The sequence below is a fragment of the Medicago sativa genome, chromosome 2 (genome assembly GCF_051527215.1).
Source record: "Medicago sativa cultivar Bolivia chromosome 2, Bolivia_mono, whole genome shotgun sequence".
Lineage (NCBI taxonomy): Eukaryota > Viridiplantae > Streptophyta > Magnoliopsida > Fabales > Fabaceae > Medicago > Medicago sativa.
The window spans coordinates 13,066,292-13,085,989 of NC_140750.1; the positions used below are offsets into that span (position 1 = coordinate 13,066,292).

The following is a 19,698-nucleotide window of genomic DNA, read 5'->3' on the forward strand; positions in this document are numbered from 1 at the left end:
ATACACCTTTTTTATGACGAGTAATAAAGTGCATGGCTTGAAAAGTGGCATCAATTGGTGTTGAACAATCGACCTTTAGCGAATCGATGCATGAAATAACCATTTAGACCAAGGGATACAATTGTTAAGTGACGAACGGGAATAAGATATATATGTTCGGTTTAAGCATTAGAGAAAATCTTGAAAGAGTTGTTTCCTTTCACTAAGTGGAACGAGTTTATGAATAGACACTTTTAGAACACAAAACATAATGAAGATGAGGCTATTCTCCACTGTCTCTTCCATTGCTCTCGATCTGCTGCGGTTTGGCCGAGGTGTGGTTTCCCTTACCCAATTTCATTGTGTTTAGGTGTAGATGTGGATAATATAACTAAGGTAATCCATAAAAATAGTGAAGGATATTGGGATCCTTGCACCTTTGATTATGTGGAATATTTGGTGTACAAGAAACAAACTAGTTTTTGACAATATTCATCCAGATATGCACTCGACTGTCGCGACAATATTTTTCCAACTTCATCTTGCACACAAAGCTTTTGGTACCGACTCCTTGGTGACTCTTATTCCCACTCCAAGGATGGTGAGTTGGCAGCATGGGGACGAGGACACCATAATTCTCAAATAGTGGGTTAATATGTAAGCACGATGGAAGTTTCCTTCATGGTTTCTTTGGTAGCGTGGGGATATCGAATATTTTACATGCTGAGATTCAAGCGTTGTTGAATCAGATCATGATATTTTGCTTTTAAGACAAGAATATCAATTTAATTTTTGGCAATTCACCATGATGGCCTATGTGTATGTATCTACTCTGATTGATGATAATGTTTTAAGAATAAATAAAACAAAGGAGGAAGAAAGTGTTTTAGGAAGAGGAGTCTACCAAGCAAGTTGTTTCAAAATAGTCCCACATCGACTGTTCAAGAAAGCAAGGAAGGGATGTGATATATAAAAGCATAAGCGAGTTCATCTTTCAACTCATACCTTTCTCGGCCTTTTGGCTAAGATCAAGTGTAGTATCTGTTCTTATCAGTTTAATATCTGATTAGTGGCCCAATGGGTCACAATGGTATTAAATTACTTTTTTGAGGGGGAGAAACCATTTCAATAGCTTGCTATTAGGTTTCTCAAGTGTCGCCAATGCTTTGCACTATTGCATGGGCTGGTGCACCCTACCAATTCAAGTTGAATTTTTCATCTTTTAACCATTACTTTGCTAGTATATGGTTGTGCATTATGTTGATGTTGATTTACTGACCAGAAACCTGGGCATGTAAATGATTGTATTTTTTTATTTATATGTTCACAAAAAGTATACCATTAGATCAATTGAAATAATGCTCCTTATTTATCCCTTTCCTCATTCCTCTTTGCATTCACTTTTCGGTTTCCTATCAACTTCTCAATCCCATTCACTTTCTTTATGTCTCCTCTAAATTCAACTTCAATTATTAGATTTTAATTCTGGAAAACCAAATCACCACCAGAACACAAAAGCACAGAACTTAAAACAAATTCTGAAATTGATTTTTCTTTATCCTTTTTTCATTTTCTAACACCAACAAGTTGAATATCAGAAATAGTTCATAATATGTCTTGATTCAGAGTAGTTCAGAATCACGTTTAGTATTCTATTGAAATTCATAGTAATTCATAATCGTGTTTTGTTGTTGATGACTAGAAATCATATAGGGTTTTTAGTGTCATTTTAGAATCATGTTAAAGTTCAAGTAGCAAGTTTATTATGTTTCAATAAAGCTTTGTAAAGGATTCAACAAAAAGGCATAAATGAGCAAAAATCGGAAAAATGACTTTGAAACTCGAATCACCCAAACTAGACCACTATGTGGTCGTGTTATATTTTCCTACAAGATATATCAAGTGATTTCTTTGGATATAGTCATTACGGATGTTTGAGTGAGTAGAAATGGGACAAGGAATGAAAACAATCAGAAGGGTCAGCCTCAACCTAAGTTTCATGTTACGAGTCACGTGTCGCGCCATTGAAAGAATTTCATAATGTCTAGCCTTGTCACAACATGCGCGCGCACTAAGGAGCGGCGCCCCGCGAAAGTCAGTTACGGAAGTGGTACGAGCCACCTGTTGCGCCATTGAAGGAATTTCAGAATGTCTAGCCTCGTCACAACTCACGTCGCGCACTAAGGAGCTGCCTGTCGTGAAAGTCAGTTACGGAAGTGGTGGAGTACAAATAGAAATTATTTCCCTTTGGCTTATTGGGTTATCGTCCAACCTCGTCACAAGTTCACAACTCGCATGGCACACTTTGATTTCACTATGGGTTATTGTACTTTGACATTTTCCTCTCGTGAAAGGCAGTCTTTAAATAGATAAAAAAACGAACAAAAGAAGAAGAGGATAAAAAAAGTGTTGGAGTTCTCTCCCTTATTTCAAAACTCTTTTCATTTTTGCAAACTGCATTTTCTGTTCCCACAGTTCATTACTCACTTCTCACATTTCTACATCATGGATTTGGTTTCAAAACAATTAATCTGCACAGATATTAATTACAGAGAACAAGTGAAGAAGGAAAATATGAAGATGCATATATCTTAGAAGGAGAGCTTAAAAAGAAAGAAGAAGAATTAAGTGCTATGAAAAAGAATCACAAGATTAACAAAGGATTAGTTGCAACTATACATATGAATTTGACCTCAAGACTCAAGTGGCAGTGAGAGGGCTGCACCTCGTTCTTCTGCTTAGGAAACCGTTTAGTTGTTAAAAATGAATAATACGTAATACTTATTGTGTTGCATATTAGGACACGATAAATGATAGCATCACATTTATCAGTATATTGTGCAGCGTGCCTAAGTCATGAAATGACTAATAATGTTAGTATCCAAGGATTTCAGTTTTGTGATCATCAATAATCTTCAACATCAATAATCTTAACAAACCAATTTACTCCAACTTTCGTGGAGTATAACTGTTTTGTGATCATGAATGTCAACTGGTGAGTCATACTTAATACATTTATATAATATATTCCCCGTTTCTTCGATTAAAAGATATATATACCTCATACCTGAAACATTATAAAAGAGTATGATCGTTTGTCATCAAACCCTTCCACTTATCCTTCTCGACGCAGATTGTTCCTGTTCTTCTCAAAACCAGATACTGATGTTTCCATGGGCAATGATCACTTCGATAATCATGTGTGGTTTGTGGAAGCTCTGAACAACTCAGGGATTCTCTCTCATGTTGTTTCTGTTTCTGCTGCGGTTGTGGATAACTGCCTCCTCAACCTTGATAATTATGATGTTAATGCTTTCATCAACGATGAAAATACTAATAATGTTAAAAAGGAGAATTTGATTGATGTTGACTATTCAGTTCTTGTGGATGATGATGATGAGGAGGAGGAGGAGAACATGTTTAATTCTTCACTAGCTAATCTTCCTGAAATTCGAGTTCGTGTTGATCATGTGACGATGGTAGCGGGGCAAGAATAGAGGCTTGTAATTGAACAGCATCAGGATAAGAACTTTGATGATGTGCAAGGGGTCAACAATGTCCAATGTTTCAAAACAGTTTCCTATAGACAGCATCAGCAGCCAAACAACAATGCTAAGCAAGCATAATTTGATTCGGAGAAATATCTGTCGCATGATATTGAGGGTTGATTGGACTTCTTGTTCATTTTTTAGTGATTAATGCATATGAGATCTTCTTTCTGAAAAACTAAAGTCCCTACTGTTATCTATATGAAAGTGAATCTAATGTATGATCATATATTTCAGTCTAGTTTTTCGCGTTGTGATTTATATTTTGTGGCGAACTATTTTTACTTCATAAGTCACAGTCATGAGCAGGCTTTGTCACTTTAATTTACTTCAACAAATGAAAATTGCAATAGAACATAATCGATATGACATAGATGGGGCAGTCTGCTCTGATATTTTCCTAATGACATCAAAGGAATCTTTAACCATTCGTGCATCATGCCGAAGAACTCAGTCGTATTATGTATGTATAATAATCTGATGATCTTGGTAGCTTGTACTATTTTGCTTTGATGATAATCTAAGGTCTCAAACAAAGCTATGTGACCACGATCTAGACAGCAACATCAGAGTTTTCAATATCTCTGTGACGGTAGGGAATGTTGCATCGATTGCATTTGACCTTGATTCTCTATAGTATCAAGGATGGTCTTTGTGACCATTATTTTAGAAAAGTTGAATATGTTTGCGCTGGGCCTATAAAACAATTGTCAACAACAAATGTTGTACAATGTGTACATACAAAAATCTCTCCGACTCTCCAGCACCTAGTTCACTTTCACTTTGAAACCTCAAATTTCCAGGTGCATATGTTTGTACTATAATATGTTAATTATGCATTATTACGAGCCTGTTTATATTAAATTACATCATCATGTTAATCTTCAATTCTTCAACTTTAGTTTTATCTATGCATTAATGGCCACTACCATTACCACTCAACCGTTTTCTAATGTCTGCATCTGATGCTGCAGACTTGACTTCATTGTTTCTAGAAACGGTCCAACTGCAGTGACTTGTTATGAGTTATTGTTGTTTCTTTCATTCACTATGTTTCTTTATTTGTGATTAGTCCATTAGTTTATAAACTAAAAAGTAAATGCAACAATTCAGCTAAATTAAGTTTAACAGCCATTTCTATTTCGACCCTTTAGTATAATTTTGATCTCTGAGGGAGGATCAGCCATCAAAAAAACACAAGAATTAAATTGCTTAACCTGCAACAAAGGCATTAATTATTTTGCAGAAACTTGGTTTTTCAAATAAATTCCTGTTTGAAATTGATCAACCAAAACTGTATAAGTTTTAATTTGCTGAAATGTCTACATTATTAAAACTCCACAAAACAATAGCTGTCTGTAGTTATCCTACTACATCACAGTTTGAATTCTTAAAAGTATTTTAGCATATAATTATAACAGACACACACAACAGTGGCTCTCAAAAACAAATGAATGAACACATAAGATGAAAGATATAATAACCTTAGCAGGTTAGCCCATCAGCAAAAGCAAGGGATAAGATATGAATCAGATCATGATATTTTGCTTTAAGACAAGAATATCAATTTTATTTTTGGCAATTCGCCATGATGGCCTATGTGTATGTATCTACTCTGATTGATGATAATGTTTTAAGAATAAAGAAAACAAAGAAGGAAGAAAGTGTTAGGAAGAGAGTTTACCAAGCAAGATATTTCAAAAAAGTCCCACATCGGTTGTTCAAGAAAGCAAGTGAAGGGGTGTGATATATAAAAGCATAAGCGAGTTCATCTTTCAACTCATACCTTTCTCGGCCTTTTGGCTAAGATCAAGTGTAGTATCTGTTCTTATCAGTTTAATATCTGATTAGTGGCCCAATGGGTCACAACAGTATTAAATTACTTTTTTGAGGGGGAGAGGTCATTCAATAGCTTGCTATGCGTTGCACTCCTGCATGGGCTGGCACACCCCACCAATTCAAGTTCAATTTTTTTATCTTTTAACCATTATATGGCTGTGCATTATGTTGATGCCGTTGTATCTTGGAATATATTAAATATATATCAACAAAAGTGTGGGTGCATGGTGTTGAGTCAAGTCCTTTTTGAACACGTTCTTGCACAAAGATATTAGTATCTCACAAAGTGAAGGCTTCTCATGATATCCATCTTCACTGTGGTTGGTTTGCTTCTGCAAGAATAATCAATCCTAGATTGTTTAAGAGACTCTCTTATGGTTGGTTTGGTGAATGGAGGGAAGCCTTTACTTCTAGCCAAATTATTAGATTCACTTATTCTAATTCCCTTACGTACCCTCTTGCATTCAAATCTGCTAGATTTTGCTGAGTCCAAAATACAATTCCAAAAGACTAAGAAGATTACTACATAGAGTTCAACAAATCAGTATAGGCCCTTATTTATCCACAACCTTTTATATGCCGAGGAGCATAACTATAATTCCAATCAAAGTGACATGGTTTCAGGGCAGAATTGTAATTTCAATCAAAGTGGCGTGGCTTCAAGGTAGAACCGTAATTTCAATGCAAGTGACATGACTTCGAAGGATAATCATAATTTCAACCCAAGTGACATGGCTATAAAAGCATAACCCTGATTCTTATCCAAACCACGTGGCTTCACACCAAAACCGTAACTCCAAACCAAATGAGGTAACGACAAAGCACAACCCAAATTCAAATGCAAGACACGTGGCTTCACATCGGAAATGTAAATTCATGTGAGAAGTTTCGAGAGTACGTTTTCATGAGTAAGAATCATATCAAACAAATCATGATTTACAGGTGTCACGCTCTGTGCGCCAACGACAAACGCTAAACTTGTTGATTAAGTTATTAATTAAATTATTAAGTTATTAATTAAGTGACAAACGCCAATATAATAAATTATTATCAATATATATGACATGTATTGATATATGATTTTTTGTCATGGTGAGAAGATTGATGTATTAGCAATATTATACTATTATATAGTTTCCTTTTCATCCATTCATCATTCATATATGCTTCAACATTTCATGGGTCATTCTCTTTCCCTATGGAGCTCCAAATCCTAACCTTCTTCACTCTCTCCAACCAACTCGCCTCCATGTTTTCTTTCTCTCTCCTCCACCACGGGTACTCTCTCCCTCCCTCCCTCTTTCTCTCTTCCATTACTTCTCAATTGTTCCATTTTTTCTTCATTTTTTTCATGGGTTTTCATTTTTCACTTGCTGTTTGATTCTTTTTGTTTCTCTTATGCTTTGAATATATTTTTTTTTTTGAAATCAGCAAATTTTATTGAGATCGAGAGTGTACAAGACGCACAACAAACTCGAGAGGCTAACAAAATACAATTGTCTCTGATATACCGGAAAACAAACCCCAAAACAGATCCCAAAACAGAAAAAAAAACTGCTATGACAGCAGGAAACCCAGCCGCAGCACCCTGTTGCAAAAACACAGAAAACTGATGCTGCTATATGCATACTGACAGCATTCTACAGCCGCAGACACCTTATACCTCAGCCTCAGCCTCACAATGCAAACAGAAATGACACCCTTTACCGCGACAGACACTCCTTTGGATTCCAATGCCATTCATAGAACATACAAGCCGGAGAATTGGACCGGTCCAAATGCCATCTCCAAGACAAGACCTTGATGTCCTCCACTAGAGCATCCACCTCTCCAATTTTATTGTTAAAAATTCTGTCGTTTCTAGCACGCCATAAGCTCCACACCACTGCATGCCAAATCATCCGAAAGCCATTACACATCTTTTTAACACCCGAAACCCCATCCCAATTCTCCCAAAGAATGAACAGATTCGGAGGAATCATGAAATGGAATCCCAACCATCTCATAACATTCTCCCAGACCTTCATTGCAAACTGACAGTGGAGAAACATATGGTTGGCCGATTCCAATTCCCCTAGACACATCACACAATCTAATGAGGTATCTGGCGCAAGAACCTGTCGAACCGAGAGATTTGACTTTGTCGGAATCCTATTAAGTAGTAGTTTCCATGAGAACGCCGTTACCTTTGAAGGAGCACCACTCTTCCAAATCTTTGAAAACACCCTCCTTTGCTCATTTGAGCTAGGTCCCTCGTCAAGCATCAACCCTTCCAACTTTGAATACATAGACTTTACCGAAAAACTCCCATTCTCTTCCAACTTCCACCTCCACTCATCCACCCCTTGTCCTCCCCTAAACCCTTGAAGATCCGTCAACTTTGAATATTATTATTACTATGATGATGATAATGTTTTAAGAATAAAGAAATTTGTAAGAAAAGAAATCAAAGATAAAGGAGGAAGAAAGTGTTTTAGGAAGAGAGTCTGCCGAGCAAGATGTTTCAAAAAGAGTCCCACATCGGTTGTTCAAGAAAGCAAGTGAATGGATGTGATATATAAAAGCATAAGCGAGTTCATCTTTCAACTCATACTTTTCTTGGCCTTTTTGCTAAGCTCAAGTGTTGTATCTGTTTTTATTAGTTTAATATCTGATATGTGGTCCAATGGATCACATGATATTAAATTACTTTTTTGAGGGGGAGGGGCCATTTCAATAGCTTGCTATTAGGTTTCTCAAATGTTGCCTATGCGTTGCACTATTGCTTGAGCTGGCCGAACGGATCTCTCTTGGCTTGACGGTTGTAGCTTAAGGAACACAAATTTCTTTGCGTGATCCCATAGCTTCCACTGAAAGTCATCGTCATACACCGAACCATCAAAGTAACAAAAAAAAATTAAAATACTAATAAACATCTTAGAGAAACACACTCAGAATATAGGATTCGGATTCTCTCAATCGTGAAAGAAAAAAATAACTTGAGAGGATTATGTGATAGATTTCACTATTAAAATACATTGAACTCTACAACTTATCAAAGTTATAAGTCAGATCCAATACATTTTAATGGTAAAATCATCCACATAACACTCTCAAGTGAAAAGTTAGTCCTAATTGAGTGTATGGTCTTGACTAGTTCCCCAAACAAATGTCCTTAAGTTTCCAGTTTTGTTTACCCAATGCACGTTATTGGAAATTGTAGGCCCCTTACAACACATTGAAATTGGAATATATACATATATTTGGGAGCTTCTTTACCCACGAACTTAGATTGTTGTCTCCTCATGATTGAACACATGCACTTAGGGACCATAAGTGTCCGATCGAAATCAGATGGTTTAGATCTGAGTAGATTTTTGTTCTTTGTAAATACTAAAATTACAAAATTTGAGATCATGGACGTCCGATCGAGATCAAAAGGTCATAGATCCTTTGACTGTGTGCAGTAACTGAGAGCAATTTTGCACATCTTGTGCTAGTTTGTTCATTTTTGATAAAAGTTTGCTCATAAAAAAAATAAAAACAAATTTCTTTTTTCACTCTATCGATCTTAAAAATCAATTTTTTTTAAAAAGTTTAGTGGTTAGACTCACATTATAAATATAGAAAAGTGGAGAATTGGGATTCAAACCACGGTCTCATCACTTCAATGTTCATGGAACTATCAACTGAGCTGAATTTACACGACAATCTTAAAAATCATTTTTGTCCACGGGAAAAATGGTATTTGTTCTTGTATTTGGAGAAGTATTTTGTTAAGAAATCTATCGAGAGTAAAAATAGATCTCCATAATTTTGATCTACAAACAAAGGCAGGAATTAGTCACTTTAGTCCCTGAATAGGAAAAGAGTCGTCACTTTAGTCCCTGAATGCAGATAAATTGCAAAATAGTCCTTGAATGCAGACTCCGTTAGTCAATTTAGTCCCTGAATGTAGACTCTGTTAGTCACTTTAGTCCCTGAAATTGACCAACTGAGTCTACATTCAGGCACTGTTTTGCAATTTCTCTGCATTCAAGGACTAAAGTGATTACTCCTCTCCTATTCAGGGACTAAAGTGACTAATTTCCCAAGGCTTGATTTCAGTGATACACATTGTGTTTGCTTTGCGTTAGAGAAGTACTTACGACGAGTTTGTGACTATGACTCATCTTTCAGGATTACTCAAATGAATTGTAACTATTTAACGATCTTAATTGTGTGCGTACTATAATTTCATATTTGAGTTTAAAGGTCAAGCTAACAATTGTTCTAAAAATATTTGTTAAGAAAACAAAAAGTATAAACTTTTCATTTTATTTACCAAATATAAACTTTACATTCAAATGCACTTTCTCAGTACCAATCCATGACCACAGCAGTTGCTGATGCAACAATGTCAGGTGCTTCAAAACAATTTTCTATAGACAATATTCAGCAGCCAAACAACATTTCTAAGCAAGCATAATTTGATTCGGAGAAATATATGAACGTTTGGTTCGAGTAAATTAATGAAAATAGGTCCAAAACTTTAATTTAGCGACTCATCAATTTATGTTATCATTTAACATAACATGGTGGTTGGATTGATGTACAACCAAACTAGTGTTGTGATTTATATGCTGTGGAGAACTATTTTCATTTCATAAGTCACAGACATGAGCAGGCTTTATCACTTTAAATTACTTTAACAAATGAAAATTGCAATAGAACATAATCAACATGACATAGATGGGGCACTCTGATCTGAAATTTTCCCAATAGCATCAAGGGAATTTATAACCGTTCGTGCAACATGCTGAAGAACTCAGTTGTATTATGTATGTATAATAATCTGATACTCTTCCTAACTTGTACTATTTTGCTTTGATAATAATCTAAGGTCTCAAACAAAGCTATGTGACCACGATCTAGACTGCAACTTCAGAGTTTTCAATATCGCTGCGACTGTAGGGGACGTTGCATCGATTGCATTTGACCTTGATTCTCTATAGTATCAAGGATTGTCACTGTGACCATTATTTTGAAATCTCTCAGACTCCAGCGCATAGTTTTCACTTTCATTTTGAAACCTCAAATTTCACGATGCATATGTCTGTACTATAATATGAAAATTATGAATTATTAAAAGCCTGTTTATCTTCAATTCTTCATCTTTAGTTTTACCTATGCATTAATGGCCATTACCATTGCCACTCAATTGTTTTTTAATGTCTGCATATGATGTTTCAGGCTTGACTTGATTTTTCTAGAAGTTGTACATGTGCAATGACTTGTCATGAAATATTGACGGTTAGGAAACCGTCTCGATCTTGAGATATTGCTGTTTCTTTCGTTCCTTATGTTTCTTTATTAATACGTAGAACCAGCATAAACTATCCATTATGATTAGTCCATTAGTTTATAAACTAAAAAGTAAATGCAACAATTCAGCTAAATTTAGTTGAACATCGATTTGTATTTCGACCCTTCAGCAGAATTTTGATTTCTGAGGGGGGATCAGCCACCAAAAAAACACAAGAAATAAATTGATTAACCTGCAACAATGGCATAAATTATTTTGCAGAAACTTAATTTTTCAAATAAATTCCTGTTTGAAATTGATCAACCAAAACTGTACAAGTTTTAATCTGTTAGAATGTCTACATTATTAAAAACTTCACAAAAAAGGAGTTGTCTGCATGATCCTACTACATCACAGTTTGAATTCTTAAGAGTATATATGTTGGCCCTCAAAAACAAATGAATGAACACAGAGATGAAAGATATATTTTGCTTTAAGACAAGAATATCAATTTAATTTTTGGCACTTCTTCATGTTGGCCAATGTGTATGTATTTACTCTGATTGATGATAATGTTTTAAGAATAAAGAAATTTGTAAGAAAAGAAATCAATGATAAAGGAGGAAGAAAGTATTAGGAAGAGTCTACCAAGGAAGAGAGTTTACCAAGCAAGTTATTTCAAAAAAAGTCCCACATCAGTTGTTCAAGAAAGCAAGGGAAAGGATGTGATATATAAAACCATAAGCGAGTTCATCTTTCAACTCATAAATTTCTCCGGCTTTTGGCAAAGATTAAAGTTTTTATCAGTCCCATCCTATGGGATTCTCGCGCCCTATTTTTTTTCTTCCTAAACTGCCCTTGAAGTTTTTGGATTTTACAATCTGGAATGATGTTTCCCTTTGTTAAAGGGTGAAAACATGAGTTACGAATTTTTCCGGAAAATCCGGAAACTTCAAGTGTTGTTTATGTGTTGCACTATTGCATGGGCTGGCGACCTGGCACACCCACCAATTTTAGTTCAAAATTTTATTTTTATTTCTTAGCGAATACCTTGTTAAGTATTATATTGATGTTGATTTCCTCGGCATACTCGTATATCAAATGGTTATATTTTTATTTATTTAATTATGCATTTGCATTTCTTATTTTAGGCAAAATAGAAAATCACATAAATAAATGAGAGATACAAAGATTGGGGGACCTTAGCCTGACCTAGGAATAACTCAAATGGGAATACATCGTGATAGAACAGTCCAAGTGGATCAACCTTAAACTATACTAATAAAAATTCACTAATCAAAGGCGCAACCCAGCGAACCCGTATTTCAAAGGCACCCGCTCTTTTGACTCTTTGGGGCTGACTTTTTCTCCTACTAAAATTATTCTCAACTGTCAATACAAATAACACATATAACAAATACATAAAAGTACATTTAAATATTAAAACAATATGTAACAAACTCTATATGTCAAACCCACTTGGGTTGGCCTGGTGGTATTGGCTTGAGATCTGGGAGTGTGCTCCTCCTTGAAGTCTCAGGTTTGATTCTATCCGGTGTCAATTTGGGTGGGTTAATTTAGCTTCTTAAAAAAAACAAACTCTATATGTCAGATTTTTTTTTCCTTATCATTTAAAAAAGATAATAGATGAGAGTGAATTCAAATATTAAAAAAAAACAAATACATAAAAGTACATTTAAATATTAAAACAATATGTAACAAACTCTATATGTCAAACCCACTTGGGTTGGCCTGGTGGTATTGGCTTGAGATCTGGGAGTGTGCTCCTCCTCGAGGTCTCAGGTTTGATTATATCCGGTGTCAATTTGGGTGGGTTAATTTAGCTTATCCAGTGTCAATTTGGGTGGGTTAATTTAGCTTCTTCAAAAAAAAAAAACTCTATATGTCAGATTTTTTTTTCTTTATCATTTAAAAAAGATAATAGATGAGAGTGAATTCAAATATTAAAAAAAAATGTAACACACAATATTTTGTTTTGTTACCATACAAAATATATCGTGTAACAAACACGATATGAGTATATGTCCAGTTTTTTTTCTTTATCCTTAAAAAAAGTGTAACAAACTAGATCAAGTATATGTAACTATAAATATAATCAATAAGAAAATGATCATTATTTTATTTTTATTTTATATACAGGCAAACCAAAATACGTCGAGTTGATAAATAATTTTGTTATATGCTTTAACAATAATTTGTAGATAAATCGATATACAAATAATTTCTATTAATATTTAAAAATTGTAATCAAAATTATACAAACATAATAAAATACACACACGTTAGTGCGGTAAAAATAACGGACAGACGGGCATTACAATACTCGTCTTTCCGCTAGTTAGCATAGTATTTATGTTATGTATGGTGTAGATAGAAGTTCCACTTTTTCTTCTCTCCATTTGTAATTGATTAAAAAATATAAACCATATGAGGAGTTTAGAAAAATACACAAAATTAAAAGATATATTTGTCCATTCAAATAAAATATATTGTCGACTCTTCAATCAGGGAGAATCGAATCTGAGACCTTGAGGAAGAGCACACTCACAAGTTCCAGGTCAATACCACCAAGTTAATCCAAGTGGGTTCATTTTTAACTAAATGTTATGTTATATATACTAACGTTTGCATTACAAATCATGTTTTTACACTCTAGCAAAGTGGTTAAGCACCTCACCTTCCCGCGTTGTCATGTGTTCGATTTTTTCTTTGTTCATTTTCAGTTTTGACTCGTATTATTTTGTATTTTTTTAACACAAAATGCAATGAAAACATTGGATAATGCAAGTATTGAACCATGGTTATGAAGCAACATAATAACAAACAAATCACTTGACTACAACTTTAATTGTAATTTATTTTGTCACAAGATATATTTATATCTTAAAAATATGGCCCCTTTATAAAATAAAAATAATAATTTGGCTCCGCCATTGCGTCCAAAGATCATAGTTGGCATCGCCAGTTGAACCCATCTTTGCTAGAAAATCAACACGCTGATTACCATCTCTTGACTAAATTTTTTGTAGTTTGATCACGCAAGTTTCAAGACATTGTTTCCATATTTGTTAGCATTTCCCTTATTTATTTTTGGGGAACATTAGGATTGTCTTATTCATTGCCGCCAATTCAGCTATTTTTTAAATAGATAGATCAAACGTGCAATTAAACTATTTTTAAATAGATACTATTGTTTCCATAGTATCAAGGATTGTCACTATGACCATTATTTTAGAAAAGTTGAATACGTTTGTGCCTATAAAACAATTGTCAAAGTGAGACAAATGTTGATTAACTTAATAGGCACAATGTATGTATACCAAAGACATACAGAAATCTAGCAGACTCCAGCACATAGTTTTCACTTTCACTTTGAAACCTCAAATTTCTAGGTGCATATGTCTGTACTATAATCTGAAAATTATGCATTATTAAGAACCTGTTTATTTTCAATTCTTCAACTTTAGTTTTACCTATGCATTAATGGCCATTACCATTGCCACTCAACTGTTATTTAATGTCTGCTTATGATGTTGCAGACTTGATTTTTTCTAGAACTGGTGCAAGTGCGTGCAATGACTTGTTATGAAATATTGACGATTAGGAAAACCGTCTATACTGATTGTTAAATCTAGTTATTGTTGTTTCTTTCATTCATTATGTTTCTTTATTTATGCTTAGAACTAGTATATGATTAGTCCATTGGTTTATAAACTAAAAAGTAAATGCAACAATTCAGCTAAATTTAGTTGAACAACCATTTCTATTTCGACCCTTTAGCAGACACAAGAAATAAATTGCTTAACCTGCAACAATGACATAAATTATTTTGTAGAAACTCTATTTTTCAAATAAATTCCTATTTGAAATTGATCAACCAAAACTGTACAAGTTTTAATTTGCCGAAATGTCTACATTATTAAAAACTCCACAAGACAATAGCTGTCGGTATTACAGTTTGAATTCTTAAGAGTATTTTGGCAAATAATTCTAACACACACACACAACAGTGGCACTCAAAAACAAATGAATGAACACAAAGATGAAAGATATAATAACCTTAGCAGGTTAGCCTATCAACAAAAGCAAGGGATAAGATACTTATCAGATCATGATATTTTGCTTTAAGACAAGAATATCAATTTAATTTTTGGCAATTCATCATGATGGCCTATGTGTATGTATCTACTCTGATTGATGATAATGTTTTAAGAATAAAGAAAACAAAGGAGGAAGAAAGTGTTTTAGGAAGAGAGTCTACCAAGCAAGTTGTTTCAAAATAGTCCCACATCGACTGTTCAAGGAAGCAAGTGAAGAGATGTGATATATAAAAGCATAAGCGAGTTCATCTTTCAACTCATACCTTTCTCGGCCTTTTGGCTAAGATCAAGTGTAGTATCTGTTCTTATCAGTTTAATATCTGATTAGTGGCCCAATGGGTCACAATGGTATTAAATTACTTTTTTGAGGGGGAGAGGCCGTTTCAATAGCTTGCTATTGGGCTTCTCAAGTGTCGCCTATGTGTTGCACTATTGCATGGGCTGGCGCACCCCATCAATTCAAGTTTAATTTTTTTATCTTTTAACCATTATATGGTTGTGCATTATGTTGATGTTGATTGAATTAATCTGGGAATGTATTAAATATAAAAGTGTCAGTGTATGGTGTTGAGTCAATTCCTTTTTGATCCATATTCACTGTGGTTGGTTTGCTTCTGCAAGAATAATCAATCCTAGATTGTTTAAGAGACTCTCTTATGGTTGGTTTGGTGAATGGAGGGAAGCCATTACTTCTAGCCAAATTATTAGATTCACTTATTCTAATTCCCTTATGTACCCTCTTGCATTCAAGTCTGCTAGATTTTGCTGAGTCCAAAATATAATTCCAAAAGACTAAGATTACTACATAGAGTTCAACAAATCAGTGTAGGCCCTTATTTATCCACAACCTTTTATATGTAGAGGAGCATAACTATAATTCCAATCAAATTGACGTGGTTTCAGGGCAGAATTGTAATTTCAATCAAATTGACGTGGCTTCAAGGTAGAACTGTAATTTCAATGCAAGTAACATGGCTTCGAAGGATAATCATAATTTCAACCCAAGTGACATGGCTATAAAGCATAACCCTGATTCTTATCCAAACGACGTGGCTTCACACCAAAACTGTAACTCCAAACCAAATCAGGTAACGACAAAGCACAACCCAAATTCCAATGCAAGTCACATGGCTTCACATCGGAAATGTAAATTCATGTGAGAAGTTTCGAGATTACGTTTTCATGAGTAAGAATCATACCGAACAAGCTATGATTTACAGGTGTCACGCTCTATGCGCCAACGACAAACTTGTTGATTAAGTTATTAATTAAATTATTAGTCAAACCAATATAATAAATTATTATCGTTATTATCAATATGTATATGACATGTATTGATATATGATTTTTTGCCATGGTGAGAAGATTGGTGTATTAGCAATATTATACTATTATATTGTTTCCCTTTCATCCGCTTCAACATTTCATGGGTCATTCTCTTTCCCCATGGAGCTCCGAATTCTAACCTTCTTCACTCTCTCCAACCAACTTGCCTCCATGTTTTCTTTCTCTCTCCCTCTTTCTCTCTTCCATCACTTCTCAATTGTTCCATTTTTTCTTCATTTTTTTCTGGCTTTTCATTTTTCACTTGTTGTTTGATTCTTTTTGTTTCTCTTATGCTTTGAATTTTATTATTTTTTGGTTTATGATTTTTTCTCTAAAAATTATTCTTCTATTGTGTTAAACTTGTAAAGAGAGTGTCCCTTAAAGGAAACAAAAAAAAAATTACATTGAAAATAGTGTTTTTGAACTTTCCATATTTTGACCACCTAAGCTTCAATACTTTGTTTCCATATATTTGTTAGCATTTCCCTTTTTTAAAAGGGAACATTAAGATTGTCTTATTAGTGTCGCCAGTTAAGCTATTTTTCAAATAGATGGATAAAAAATGCAATTAAGCTAAGCTATTTTTTAGGGCAACATCTGTTTTTGTGAGTTTGATAAAATAGATGGATCGAAAAGTGGCGGCATCAAATGGTGTTGAACAGGCCACCTTTAGCGAATCGATGCGTGAAATAACCCCTCAGACCAAGTGATACAATTGTTAAGTGACGAACATGCATAAGATATATATGTTTGGTTTAAGCGTTAGAGAAAATCTTGAAAGAGTTGTTTCCCTTCACTAAGTGGCATGAGTTTATGAATAGACATTTTTAAGACACAACATAACATGAATTCATGATGTTCATGAAGAAGAAATAACAGTCACAAGAAATGGGGGTTTGTATTGCAACCCTTTTAAATTAATTTATATTCTTTAGTCTCGACAGGTATTCTAATTTCAGTTCTTAATTGTAGCATTATGCAAGTTTTGGTTAAGACTTTTTGAAACTGTTGATATGCAAAATAGAGAAAATTCATTAGTTTTTGCACTTAGATTCTACTTTAAGCAAAACTTCTAATAGTCACTCTAGGAAAAACCGAAGTTTTAAAACTTCAACACAAGTTTGAGATATCTCTCATATCTTTGCACAGGGAATGTCGAATGCCAAAAATAGAATTATGTGTTTTACACCGACAGTGAAATTGAAGGAAGAGTTTCTGTGACTTGTTCAATTTCAAAGATGCACAATTATGGTACAGTTGATTATGAGTGAATGCCCGGTATGAAATGGAATGTTATATACAAAAGAATATCGATGATGGAGAATCCTGAATTGTTAAAGAGTTGTTAAAGAGTTGAGAAAGTACAGAAAATATGATAGAGCTTTGCAGGTAAATCAATCAATATAAACCTTTTCTTTGATATATGTTATTATTCTACTTTCTATAAAGTAAAAATACATTTAATTGGTATATATTGTTAGTGTAAAGATATGTTTTTACAATGTCGACAAATCAGAATCACTCATATCTGCCACTTTCTTAGTTGTGGTTAAAATAAAAAGATTTCAATGATATGATGTTTATGAGTGATTGACGGTGTAAAGAACTTCTACACAGAAAGTATATATGAATTAAATCCTCTTATAATGAGTTTAACTAGTATACTATGTCACGTCAAATCAATAGAACTTGGCTATTAAGATTATCGTTGATCTACTCGTGCATAGTGAAATTGGACTAATTAATTAGTCAGGATAAAATCCAAGATTTGCTGCCAAATATCTTTGACATGGGAGCAACCTCCTAATCATATGAACTAGAACTTCTTTCTGAGAACCACATACAGGACATGGATTTGAATGCTGGCAAAATGCACTTCCTTTACTATTTATATAATTCACTTGATTTTATGAATTGAATTAACTAAATTGTTAGTAAAAAAAATAAATGGTAGCACCATTCTTATACTATCCTCTTGTAAATTCCAGATTTGCGAACATTTTCAGTAAAGTTTTAATAATCTAGAAGTCCATTTCCCCTACGATTCTATTAAACAGAATGCTTCCTTTTGAAAGTATGACATCACTCGATGTTTCTGATTAAATATACTTCCTTACCTCAAATAATGTCTTAATATCAGCCTCGAACGATTTTATAAAAGTAATAACTAATGAGCATGTTTTGCAGGTATATGATTGGATTTACAATAGACCAGAGAGGTTTAAAATATCTGCAAGTGACGCTGTGATTCAGTTAGATCTATTCGCAAGAGTTCACGGAATTTCTAGTGCAGAAGGTTTTTTTTCTGAACCTAACCAATGATTTAAAAGACAAGAGGACATATGGTGCCCTCTTGAATGCATATGTTCATTCTAGATCAAAAGAGAAGGCAGAATCTTTACTCGACATAATGAGGAGTAAAAGTTACTTAATTTAAGGATGACTCTGTACATGAACTATAATGAAAGAAAAGAGAAGATGGAACAAGTTTTGAACAGAAGTCGAAGGATCCTACCATTATTTCTAATTGGAGTACATTTAGTACAATGGCCGCACTGTATATTAAGATGGAACCGTTTGAAAAAGCACAAGAGTGCTTAAAAAAGGTTGAGGGTAGAATATAAGGTCGAGATAGAGTACCTTTTCTCTTGAGTTTGTATGGAAGTGTTGGAAACAAGGACGAAGTTTACCGCGTGTTGAATAACTATAAACCAATGTTTTCAAGTATACCTAACTTGGGATTCCATGTTGTCATTTCTTCTCTTGTAGGAATGGACGATATTGAGGGGGCAAAATTTTTTTTACGAGGAATGGGTTTCTGTAAGGCCTTCTGATGATTCTAGAATAGGATACCTTCTCATATGTTGATATCTCAAGGCAAATCTGATAAAGCTTCGAGTTTCTTTGAGCATATGACTGAAGGTGGTGGATGTCCAAATTCGACTGCATGGGAGCTTCTTTCTGAGGGTCATATTTCCGAAAAGAGAGTTTCTGAGGCGCTTTCGTGCTTGGAAAAAGGTTATATGACTAGTGATTCAAAGAATTGGAACCCAAGCCAATAAAATTGGCCGCATTCCTTAAGCTTTGTGAAGACGAAGACGACATGAAGAGCACCAAGGTTTTAATTGAGCTGTTGAGGAATTCAGGATACCATAACGATGAAGCGTATGCGTCACTCATTAGCAAAGATGAACTGTCAAACAGGATTGAAAGAATTGATGATGTTGACAGTGAAAACATGGATGATGATGATGACTCTCAATTGTTGTTTAACCAAGTAGATAGCAGCTTTTCATACCTATGTAGCAAGCAAGTTGTTTCAAAAAAGTCCCACATCGATTATTCAAGAAAGCAAGTGAATGGATGTGATATATAAAAGCATAAGCGAGTTCCTCTTTCAACTCATACCTTTCTCGGCCTTTTGGCTAAGATCAAGTGTAGTATCTGTTCTTATCAGTTTAATATCTGATTAGTGGCCCAATGGGTCACAACAGTATTAAATTACTTTTTTGAGGGGGAGAGGTCATTCAATAGCTTGCTATTGGGTTTCTCAAGTGTCGCCTATGTGTTGCACTATTGCATCGGCTGGCGCACACCACCATTTTTAGTTCAAAGTTTTATT

The 19,698-nt window shown here is 34.3% G+C and overlaps 1 long non-coding RNA gene, 4 other non-coding genes and 2 pseudogenes across 5 annotated transcripts; all 7 read left to right on the top strand.

Annotated features, from left to right (window-relative positions):
• Window positions 1-980: 980 nt before the first annotated feature.
• Window positions 981-1,176, top strand: LOC146944684 (U2 spliceosomal RNA). The gene has a single exon (XR_015029369.1). It is a non-coding gene; the product is annotated as a U2 spliceosomal RNA (small nuclear RNA).
• A 4,133-nt stretch (window positions 1,177-5,309) lies between these two features.
• LOC146944685 (U2 spliceosomal RNA) lies at window positions 5,310-5,481 on the top strand (annotated as a pseudogene).
• A 1,039-nt stretch (window positions 5,482-6,520) lies between these two features.
• On the top strand, window positions 6,521-10,490 carry LOC146944686 (uncharacterized). Its single transcript, XR_015026045.1, has 2 exons — window positions 6,521-6,644; window positions 10,228-10,490. It is a non-coding gene; the product is annotated as an uncharacterized LOC146944686 (long non-coding RNA).
• Window positions 7,956-8,150, top strand: LOC146944687 (U2 spliceosomal RNA). Its single transcript, XR_015029377.1, has one exon. It is a non-coding gene; the product is annotated as a U2 spliceosomal RNA (small nuclear RNA).
• Window positions 10,491-15,009: 4,519 nt separating the features above from the next.
• On the top strand, window positions 15,010-15,205 carry LOC146944688 (U2 spliceosomal RNA). The gene has a single exon (XR_015029370.1). It is a non-coding gene; the product is annotated as a U2 spliceosomal RNA (small nuclear RNA).
• A 516-nt stretch (window positions 15,206-15,721) lies between these two features.
• LOC146944689 (pentatricopeptide repeat-containing protein At1g02150 pseudogene) lies at window positions 15,722-19,675 on the top strand (annotated as a pseudogene).
• Window positions 19,481-19,675, top strand: LOC146944690 (U2 spliceosomal RNA). The gene has a single exon (XR_015029372.1). It is a non-coding gene; the product is annotated as a U2 spliceosomal RNA (small nuclear RNA).
• Window positions 19,676-19,698: the final 23 nt, after the last annotated feature.